The sequence below is a fragment of the Malaclemys terrapin genome, chromosome 2 (genome assembly GCF_027887155.1).
Source record: "Malaclemys terrapin pileata isolate rMalTer1 chromosome 2, rMalTer1.hap1, whole genome shotgun sequence".
Lineage (NCBI taxonomy): Eukaryota > Metazoa > Chordata > Testudines > Emydidae > Malaclemys > Malaclemys terrapin.
In genome coordinates this window covers 64,685,326-64,697,456 of record NC_071506.1, presented here as the reverse complement: position 1 = coordinate 64,697,456, position 12,131 = coordinate 64,685,326, and positions in this window count along the sequence as shown.

The window sequence follows — 12,131 nt, the reverse complement described above, 5'->3', positions numbered from 1 at the left end:
TTTTAGCAGAAACCCACATTATCTCTATTTCTGAAGTGCCATTGGGGGCACCCTGACCTGCTGCTGTAACAAAAGAAGCACCGCCTCCTAGTTGAGCATCCTCTGTTGCTTAGAACCACTCCCAGTGGTGTTTTGGTATCTTAATCAGAGGACTGATGTGACTTCTACTTACAAATTCAGGCGCATGGCCTGCAATGAGGCCTCTAGTAGTCAGGCCCATGCACCTGTGTAGAGTCCAATTTAGATAATCACTTATTGCAGGACCAGGGTCTACAGATGGGACAAACTATGTGTTAGAATGAGATAGGGGTAAAGGAAGAAACAGAAGAAAAAAATCAGGAGGAGGAAGTGGCGAGGGATGTAGAAAACTTAAAAAACCAGAAAGCCTGAAAAGAAGAGTGGGTCAGGAACTAATTAGTAACAGGCTTTTATGTTTTACTTCACTTTTTACTTTACTTTTAAATTAGAAATTATATTTTTGGCAGAACAATAGGGCAAATTTGGGTCTCATGTAAAACTTCAGTGGTGTGGCACTCATAGCAGCTTTGAATCTGGATCAGTTTGCTTTAAAGACTAATGAAGAATTCAGTAGATAATTTGCTTCTGTTTCCTCCAAAAATTGTCATTGGGGCATTTTATAACTGCAATAATCAGGTACCTTAGGCTATATGACCTGCTAAAATATGAGCATTTCTCTGGAGGATGCAACTCTCAGCCTTTAGCCTCATTCATGTATGTCAAAGCACAAAAGGTGCTGCAAAGTCTCAGCATGTCTCACACCCTGTGGGGCCTAATCACCTGAGTAAACTGCATTTAAGCTTCAGGCTCTGTGTTAAACACATATAAAAAGGAAATTTAGAGCCAAGGCTGAAAGTCTCGTCTAACAATTTAAGGTAGAGATTTTTGAGAATTTATGGTTAGAGATGGAGCAGTTGCAACATTTATCTGTACCATGTAATTGATGTTAGCCTGTGTCTGACCAGCTCTTTCTGAGCAAAATGGGCTAATTTCTGACAATGTAAGTGGGCACCGGCCTAGTGTGTACTTTACAGAATTTGGCACAGTAGCTCCCACAAAAGTAGAAAAGGAAAGCAGCAGAGGGAAATGTGGAGTAAACTAATAGAATGTTGAAATTTTAAAGCATTAAACATGCCAGTAAGCATTCACTCCAGCTAATTACAGTGAAAGGAGGACTGAAACATGCAGCAAAGGGGGAAGAAAATAATGAAAGAGGGGTTAATGTTGTTGTAGCATGAAGGCTTAGGAACTCATTATTGTTTGCTGTACAATACATGCACGATTTCATGGTCCGATCATGATGGGTGGGACCTGATAGCCCATGCTATTTTCCCCAGTACTGAGCAGAGACTCCAAATTATTTGCCCTATTTGGAGTCTATTACCATGAAGTAATTGAGCAAATGGTCCCATAACAATGTGGAAACACAAGAATACCTGAAGCAGTGAAATGATTTTCCTTCACCCCTTTTAAGTTTCATCTTTTGTTATAGCTTTTGTGGGTGTAAGTGAGCCTGAGGGTGGACACCTGGGGAAAATGGTAATTAAATGTCCCCAGGTGAGAAAGAAACTATCTGGGAGGTGGGTGAGAAGAATAAACTTGTGACTGGTGGAGGAGGTTGAGAGAAGAGTCAGAGGGTTGGTTTTTTTTAAAGCTGGCTTTCCCCAATCTTCTTTTCTCAGACAACAATAGTAGTACAGCAGTGCATGAAGAAAGTCTTATTGAGCTACAAAGGTAGTCGGCTAAGGCCAGAGAAGGTCTAGAGCATGTCAGATTTTCCTTTTGTTTCACAGCACTATATTTTCCTTTGTATTTCATGACCTGAGAATTAGCTTCTGGTGCTCACTTTTTGGCTTGCTGGTTTGGGGTTTGTCTTTCCTCGGGAGCTGTTTTGAACTGTGGTTACTGACATTTCTTGTATAGTGCCAAGACGTAAATGAATTCTGGCATTTTTTATACTATCTGTGGGCTGTCTGAGAACTTTAACATCCACCAGGTTGCCACCTGTGCTGCCTGATAGTCAACGATAGCCTAAAGCGCATACGAAATCTTTGAAGTAATGTATTGAAGATAGAAGGAAGTGGCTAGTTAGGTAGTCAGAAGTATTTCAGGAACATTTACTGTATAACTTTGGATACTGAGATGTGAAATGAGAACAACAGTACAGGGCTTGCCTTCACAGTAGGACAGAGGCGGCTCATAAGCTAGACACTAACTTTTAATTTCTCAAACAACAAGTGATCCTCTCAAATTCTTTAAAAGTATATTGCAGATTTCCTTAGTATAGATTTAACTGTACAGTGGTCAGGATCCTGTGTAGTCTATGGCCATAGAATCCATAATTTGCTTCAAAATCTCAGCTTTTATTGCCTCATGAGTGCAAAGAGAACCTTAAAACACAGATTTGAAGTAAAGCAATGCAATGGTCATCTTCCTGAGATATGAGCTGCACCATTGATCTCAAAATGGGGTCAATACTAAAAACTAAATATGGCAGTTTAAATGTCATCATGAATTATTTCACTTATGATAATTTTAACTAAAATACTCCCTCTGTGCTCATTCCATAACCCCAAACTGTCCATGATATCTCAGGTATCAGAATTCCCAGCTATTTCTATGATACGGTCAATACAAATGTCTATAGTGCATGAAAATGAGGACAGTACAAGATTTACTCTAATGTAAATAACACAGGACCAGCTGTACTGATTGAGTTATTCACTTTCATATTTATCTCAAGAAAAGCCTCCTTATTTAAATGAAGAAACCATAGAATTACAGCCTGCTTAAAAACACAGCCCTATGCCTCAGACTGCATGGAGCCTTGATAATAGCCATAGAGAAGCTGCATCTGTGGAGGATCAGTAAAACCTTGTTAGGGATGCAGTAGAAATAAACAATTTGAAATACTAAATCTTGGCCATTATTTGCACTTGGATGAAAGGCCTAGTGTAACAAATACAGGGTTTAATTTCACTTTGAGTAATTTCCCTTTATAAAACCTACCCCGTCTTCCTCCGCTGCTTGGTGAGGCCTCTGGATCTGTGTTAAAGGTATGAGATATGACCTCCATCTCTTTTCTCCAGTTCCTCATATTTTACAGAGGGTAGAAGGGAGGTGAATTATTTAGTGAGATGCAATAACTACACATAATGGAAATTAAGGAAATCAATATTGGGGGTGGGGGGGAAAGAATCTGTGAGATCTAAGATTGAGCAATAGCATCCCAAAGATTGGAAGACCCATCACACTAAAACTGAACTGAACACTAAGACTACAGCTAGACTAGGCAGTACTGCAAAATAAATTGCAGGAAACAATCCTGAATGAAGAGATGGCTAAGATTACTACGAGATGTCTGCCATCTCTCAGTCCCAGGCATACAGTATTGTAGAACTCCAGCCATGAAGAAACAAATGTAAGGATCACTGTGGTCAGATCCTCATCTGCAAGGAGTGAGTACAGTCTCACCAGATGAAAGAGGAAAAGGGCATTTCTCATTACTAATGCAACCTGGATGTCCATGTGTATTGCAGAGTCCAGTCCAGCTCCAAGGTTTTGACCTGCTAAATGTTCAGGTTAGATCAGATAGAATCAATGGGCAGAGGTTCTTGGTGGAGGGGACAGTCAGAAATTATGCAGAGTCTTTGAAGTGCTTTCCCCTGCCTGCTGGCCACATCAGCATTTCCCCTGGCTAAGCCTTAAGTCTCCCAACATCCAATCATCAAGTCATGCCTTTTAATGTAATGACGGTGAATATAATTGGATCAGAATAACTAGAAAATAAGTTCAGTACAAAATAAGGAAGGTAGTCTGGTGAGAGGGTCCTTGTTTGAGCTACGTTTGGCCTCCCTTCATTTTTAGTTCCAGTCTCCAGCCAATCAGCAGCAAAGGCTTCCAACAGAGAACCCTCTTTTTAAAACTTTGCATCCCAATGTCCAAGGTCTTAAAGGTGCAGAAACTACACATGATCATCACATTTCTTAAAATCTTTGCCACCATGGAGGCAGTCAATAATCTTGGTGCTTATTCCATCAGGAGATTTGGATTCTTAGCCTGGCTCTGCTTAAAATAATACATATGCTTACATATCTTACTGAATTTGGGGTCTCTATGTGTCATCTTAGGAAAGTCACTTAACCGCTCTGATTCAGTCTTCCCAGTGTAACATGGGGATAATAATGATTGCCTGCTTCATAGGAGATTTGCCAAAATTAGTCACTTAATGTAAATTGCCAGACAATTACTAAGTATTATTATTACTAGTAAGCTAGCATGATAATGCTGCAATGAGGGAAACAGAACTTAAAATTTCCCTTCCCCATATACCCAACACAATATATTTTATTGGTCATACAATACACTACTTGAATCATAGTAAATACAGTGGGTTTGTCCATAAATTTGGGGAGCCGGTGGTGTGAGGGGAAATGCACATTCATTTGGGAGACATAAATTTCCCAGACATATTTTGCGCCATTTATCCTGTGCCCTCAAGATACTTTGATATTTTTGAATAGTTGAACTGATCCTAACTTGCATGAGATTAAAGAAAATGGGGTTATTCAAGGAAATCCTTTTTGCAAAGAGGAAAAAGAGGTAGATTTAATCAATAAAACTGTATTGGTTATGTTGTGACTAGTAATCTATAAAGTTACACTGCTGTTTACATATCCTGTCCATTTCATCTTCTCTGAGTCACTACTGTCAATTACTTGGTATATTTCTGCTCTGAAGAAATGGGGTACAATAAAATATTTTGATCTCTTGATTATTATGTGTTATTAACATGATGAATTTCATTTTTTTCTTGCACTAGGAAACTCCTCCCCACATACCCAGAGTTAATTCATTAACATTTAGAATTGTGAAATGACAGCACTCCAATTCTGTCTTTTGTAATTGGTACAATGTTATTTCCAAACAGTGCCTTTTGTATGAAGTATTGTTTCATATAAACTGACAGCCAGATCACTGTAATGCTGCAGTATTAACTTATTTTTTGGCAGGATGACATTTCTTGTAACATGCATGCATTGTATTTATTTTGATTTTATTCTTAACCCAAGTAAAGTGTGATACTGTTCTTTTATGGGGTGAACAATCAGGCATTTGATTGGAAGTGCTCTTCCTAACAATGCCACCTAAGCGGCAATGCACTGAAAAGGCTCAGTTTTGTGTGTGTATATTTTTGTGTGTGTTTTCTTTTGGTTTCTTAATGGCACAAAGTTGGATTTAGGAGGAAATCATAAGATACAGTTAAAAACCGTATTTTTTTAAATTGATTTAAGAAATTAATGAGTACAGGTGGAAGCTGATTACAATAGCTGATTACAAGCAAGCACAAAGGCCTTGGCTACACTTACCAGCTAGTTCGACGGCTGGAAATCGAAGTTCTGGGTTCGACTTATCGCGTCTAGTCTGGACGCGATAAGTCGAACCCGGAAGTGCTTGCCGTCGACTGCGGTACTCCAGCTCGGCGAGAGGAGTACCGCAGAGTCGACGGGGGAGCCTGCCTGCCGCGTGTGGACCAAGGTAAGTTCGAACTAAGGTACTTCGACTTCAGCTACGTTATTCACGTAGCTGAAGTTGCGTACCTTAGTTCGAATTAGGGGGGGTAGTGTAGACCAAGCCCAAGAGAGTATCTAAGCAAATGATAATTGACATTAACAATAGACAAAATGTTTATGTTCCACAATATTGATGTTGTATCCATTACTGCTATTTGGTGGGTTACTTAGCTGACATTTGTGCCAAATTCTGCCACGTTGCTAATGTTGCCAATCACCCCTAGTAGCCTGATTTAACTTGATTATGGGTGTATTAACAGGCTCCTCAGAGCGATTGTGATGGTTGCAATCTACCCTGCCAAAATCAGTGTAGATCTCCTGTTCTGCAGCCCTCTGTTGAGTGCCCTCTGAGCACCAAAGGGGGGGGGGGTATCAATAAAGCAAATAGAGACTAATAACTTTCTAGAGAAATTGCTTCTGTCTGAAAAATAAAGGGTTTTATTACAAAAGTTTGACAGAGACCTACTCACAGCTGGATGAGTCATTGATTCAAGTTGTGCTAATGGTCTGAGTAGTACTCCCACAAAGAGCTCGACTAGGGTAGATGCATCTGCTGACTAGGTTTCAAGGGCCAGGTTTTTGAAAGTGCTCAGCTCCTGTTGACCTCAGAGCTGCTGCGTGCTGAGCACTTTTGAAAACCAGGCTACTTTGTTTCGGTGCCTGGATGGGAGCATATAAAAAAAACAGACAGTCCCCGCCCCATATAGCTTACAGTTGAAGTAAATTAAATTCACAATATAATCTTGAAACTCTGCTTATCTTTCTGGTTTGTGTGATCAAACTAAACCTAAACCTCACAGCTCTCACCAGTGAGAGAGGTTTTAGTAAGCTGATGGAATCTGCTTTTGTGGTACCATGACAAATTTCAATAGGTTTAGATTCAGCCCTGATCTGAATGACTAATAAAAATACTTATCCCACCTCATCCTCAACATTATTTGCTATGAGTAATTATTTAAACCTTTCTTCCTTTGCCTAATTCCATTGTCCAATTAGCATCAATTTTGTTGTTTTTGATTCAGTGGAAACAATAATTTTCTGACCAGGCTGTATTTTCCTTCCAAAAATATCCTGAAACATCCTCAACATTAGTTCTTTGATACACTGCAGTGACCAGACATGCCAAACCCATTAAAAAAATGCAGAAATTGGGCTTGGTTTTGGCTGGCTTGTGAGTTGCTTGTTGGCTAGTTTTTGACTTGTAGCTTGTTGGGCTTGTAGCTTGTTCCTTGTTGTAGCTTGTTGCTTCTTTTTTTTGATCGGCTCCTGTCCAGCAGGGGCAAGGCGAAAGCAGGGGCAAGAGCGGGGAGAGAGTCAGGGGTGCAGAGTGGGCCCACCACAGTCCCAGACTGCATGCCGGGGGGATCTAGCCACATAGATTGTTGGGGTTCTTAGGGATTGGCTTGTTTTGGCCTTGTTTTGAAATGGGATTATCTTGATTTTTAGTTTATTGTGAAAGTCAGGGTGCTTATTTATTATGTGAAAGTTGGCAACTGTGCAGTGACCTGTCTGCATCCACAAATAAGTAACTCGGAGAGCTGAAAGAAAGGTCTTTCTTGCACTGTGGCTAACATCCAGCTACCTTGAATTGGAAATTCCATAAACAGAGATGTAAACATTGCAGTCACACAGAGTGCTATGCTCTCAAGTAATAGGTGTCAACAAAACAGACTCCACTTTAACACTGCAATGGATTATAGTAGCCATCGCCTCACAAACAACGGTTGGAAAAATGTGTCCCAGGCTTTAATAATTGTTCATTAAGCTGTCAGCCATTCCTCTTATATAGCCATTAATTTTGTCGTTCTGAAGAAAAAATGATAAAGGCAAAAAGGGGCCACATTAAAGGGTAGCAACAACAGGAGAGAGTGAATATTATTGCTGACCAGATAATTCACAATGAATAATTTGTCTGACAAGTTTAACCTTGATTTCTGTTCACAGTGTCTGTAAGCATGATTTCCTCAGTTTAATATATTTATTTGAAATTAACTGACCAATTTCTTAGGTGCCATTTTTTAAATTTGAGGCTTGAATATGGAAAGACCTCTATGATGATTTGTTATGTGGTAGCCTCTCTCTGGGTAGTATTAGTTAGTCATCACTGGTTCAATAAATCATGTGGTATTCTGTATCACGACTATGCACAAGCACTTCTAGTGCACATATTTGCATCCAGGGATTTAAAATTTGATTTCTATTTAGATGAATGCTAGTGATGCTCAGTTGCATGAGTGTTCAGAGAATATCAACGGAGAAGAGGGTCAAGCGTGTCTGAAACAAATTCATTTAAAATGTGAATGAATATCTGTGGAAGAATTTTTGCAGTGTTGTATTGGTCTGTCTGTCTCTTCATTTAAAAAATATACACTGTAGGTGCCTATCCAGTGCTCTGGGCACCTGTTCCAAAAATTAAAAATCACCTATTAAAGAACTGAACATATCTATCACAACTACAGTCTCCTCAATAGCCTTAACAAAGAGGAAAAAAATATGGGCATTACAGCAAGCCTGGAAGGTGCATAAATCTGGGTTCTGGTTAACTACGCAGGTGAAGCCATTCCCCAAATAGAGGACCCCTCAGATAGAATGACAAGCCAACAGCAGCTCCTCTTTTATACTGAGAGAACTCCAGCTCAAACAACAGTACATATAGTCCATCTGGTCAGAGGACAGCATAATCTAAAGGATAGGATACATTATTAGTTAGTAATTATTAGTTTCTCTCTAGTTCATACCATTAAAAAGCCAATATTTGCTACCAGATACCATACATTTGCCACAACTATTTCCTGTATAAGATGAAATGTGGTATTTCAGATGCTGCTGTGTCACCTCTGATGACAAAAGTCAATTTTTAATTTCCCCAATTTGCTACGTATCTCAAATGTCCAGTTTGAAATTTATCTTATATTTCTGCCTCCTCCCCTCCCTTCTTTTAACAAATAAATATGCTTACAGATGAATTTCTGTTGGGCCACAATGATACATTGGAGATCTATATCCGTATACAGATATAGCTATTTCCTGGAAATCATAATTCATTTGAGTATCATCTACCTTCTCGGTTTGGGTGAGTACATCTCTGCTTAAAAGATTTGAGAAAACACATCAGCTAAATAAACACAGGATTCAGAACAACTATGGGAAGTGCTGTATGTCAGCCCAAAAACTGGTGGTATCAGGTAGTGGAGCACACATGCTGGGTGACATAGAGCTGGCTATTATTACATAAACTCCAGGAATTCCATGCTGCTTGCATTGATTTTCACCTCAGAGTAACCTGAACATTTAAAATATTAGTAGAGCTAAACACTGCAGTGATTCTGTTGATGCCACAGTTCTGTCAGCTCAAAACAATGGTAAACTTAAGCAAACATGGGGATTTATATTACAAGCTCAAACCCATATGCACTTTACTGGAAGACATCCACATGATTCTGTGACCTGTTGCCTTCTGTCTCCTCCAAACTGCATTACGGCATCCAACACATTTTACTTGACTGTCTTGTACAGGGGGAAAAAAATTGATCTAACTGCAGCAGGAGAAAAAACTTGCTGAGCATCATCTGAAACAAGAGAGTGCAGCCCATGGGAACATGATGTATCACATACTTGGAAATGTCTGGAACAATTGGAAAGTGTATGTTATGTTGAAGAGCAAATAGAACATAGACAAGGTGGATACCGTCATCAATCCCTTCCGCTGAAATGTTATTGTCATTATTTTTTGTTCTCCTTCGCCTGTAGCGTGCAGCGTTTGTGCACTGACTAGTCAGCATTACCAGGCATCAATCCAAAGGTTAGCCAAACTATGCAAACTATCAGTGTTGCACGACAGAGGTGTATAGAGCTTGATGAGTCAGCTGGTCCACTGCTGGGGAGGCTAGTGGTTTAACATTATTTAGATATCTATTTAGCGGTTTGTCATCTGTTTCTCATAATGGCAGCCAAGGTGTCTGACTGCAGTCATAGGGGAGTGCGGATGATCTTTACATTTGCCAGCCTGCTTAACGCTGCTAGCCCCTGCTCTCATCTCTCACCTCACACTCCTTTAGTGTAACTCACTTTAAATTTAAACAAAACATTATTTTATTCTTTTTCTCTCAGTTAAAATATCAGAACTACTATCAGGGCGCCATACTCTTAACAACATTGCCTCTATGTCCTGACTGCATGTTTACACTAAGCTTCTGAGCCTAGTAGCTGATGGTTTGATGTAGAATCCCTTCCCTGCATTTCATCTTGATTTTGCAGCCTTAGACTCTGATCCTGAAATCAGATTGCTCTGCTCTGCATGCAACCCCAGTGACATCTTCAGTAGGGCTCTGCTTAGCTGTTAAGAGCTCTCTCTCATGGCTCTTATTACAGAAGCCCTCCTATCAACAGGCAGAAGGGGCAAGCTTGCCTAATTCCAAACACCCTGTGGCGGGGTTGAAGCTGGAACACAATCTCAAACTTTATCAGGGTCTCATTCTGCTAAAGGATGACTGACAAACAGAGGAGGGAGGATAACAGAATGGGGAAAGGCCAAATAATGTAGAATGAGTAGAGAGGAAAACAAAACTCAGATGCTGTAGGGAAAAAAAGAAGCAGCGGTAGGGAAAGAGAAAAGCTCTAATAGAAATAAAACCAATATACTCAGTAAACACAATGGCACCGCCACGTGTGCTAGGGTAGCCTTTGCAGGGTGGTCTGTACCTAAAATATAGCAAATACTTCCCTTTAGCTAGACAAATATGTGTATGGTTTGTTTTGAAAATTGAATTACCCTTCAATGGGTCCCAGTTAGAGGGGAAAAAGCTAAGTAACACCGGTCTACAATTTTTGAGAAGTCGTCTGCTTCAGAGAGAAAATGTACTATTTATTATGTATTTTGATGTGCTCAATTCAAATATGACAATTAAAACAACTGATTGGCTACTGTTTCTAAGATATTTAAGTTTTTACATTTTATGTCTATGTATATTGTATAGATAGTAGAGTTTTAATCATAAATTGTAAACCTAGGTCTTTTCATGTGTTTATGGTTGCTTTACATGATAATATTTCACCTTTCCTGTTTATGTAACACTTTAAAAATCAGCAAAAGGGTTATATAAATAAAATTGATTATGAAACAAAGGTAAAAAACTATTATGTACATAGTTTAGTCCTATTCAGTGTCTACTCGGTGCTTCTTGGCTTGTCTCTTGTATTCATTAAATGGAGCATCTCTTGTCACTGTCCAGCAATAGTCTGCAAGCATTGATGGGCTCCATTTGCCCTGATAGCGTTTCTCCATTGTTGCAATGTCCTGATGAAATCGCTCGCCATGCTCGTCGCTCACTGCTCCGCAGTTCAGTGGAAAAAAATCAAGATAAGAGTGCAAAAAATGTATCTTTAGTGACATGTTGCAACCAAGGCTTTTGTATGCCTGGAGGAGGTTTTCCACCAACAACCTGTAGTTGTCTGCCTTGTTGTTTCCGAGAAAATTTATTGCCACTAACTGGAAGGCTTTCATGCTGTCTTTTCCTTGCCACGCAGTGCATGGTCAAATACATCATCTCGAAGAAGGTCACGAATCTGAGGACCAACAAAGACACCTTCCTTTATCTTAGCTTCACTTAACCTTGGAAATTTTCCACAGAGGTACTTGAAAGCTGCTTGTGTTTTGTCAATGGCCTTGACAAAGTTCTTCATCAGACCCAGCTTGATGTGTAAGGGGGTAACAAAATCTTCCTTGATTCAACAAGTGGCGGATGCTGAGCACTTTTCCTCCCAGGCTCCAATGACTGTTGGAGTGGCCAATCTTTCTTGATGTAGTGGGAATCTCTTGCACGACTATCCCATTCACAGAGAAAACAGCAGTACTTTGTGTATCCAGTCTGCAGACCAAGCAAGAGAGCAACAACCTTCAAATCGCCACAAAGCTGCCACTGATGTTGGTCATAGTTTATGCACCTCAAAAGTTGTTTCATGTTGTCATAGGTTTCCTTCATATGGACTGCATGACCAACTGGAATTGATGGCAAAACATTGCCATTATGCAGTAAAACAGCTTTAAGACTCGTCTTCGATGAATCAATGAATAGTCTCCACTCATCTGGATCGTAAACGATGTTGAGGGCTGCCATCACACCATCGATGATGTTGCAGGCTACAAGATCACCTTCCATGAAGAAGAATGGAACAAGATCCTTTTGACGGTCACGGAACATGGAAACCCTAACATCACCTGCCAGGAGATTTCACTGCTGTAGTCTGGAGCTCAACAGCTCTGCCTTACTCTTGGGTAGTTCCAAATCCCTGACAAGGTCATTCAGTTCACCTTGTGTTATGAGGTGTGGTTCAGAGGAGGAGGATGGGAGAAAATGTGGGTCCTGTGACATTGATGGTTCAGGACCAGAAGTTTCATCCTCTTCCTCGTCTGACTCAAGTGAGAATGATTCTGGTGCATCAGGAACCGGCAGTCCTTCTCCGTGGGGTACTGGGCGTATAGCTGATGGAATGTTTGGATAATGCACAGTCCACTTTTTCTTCTTTGACACCCCTTTTCCC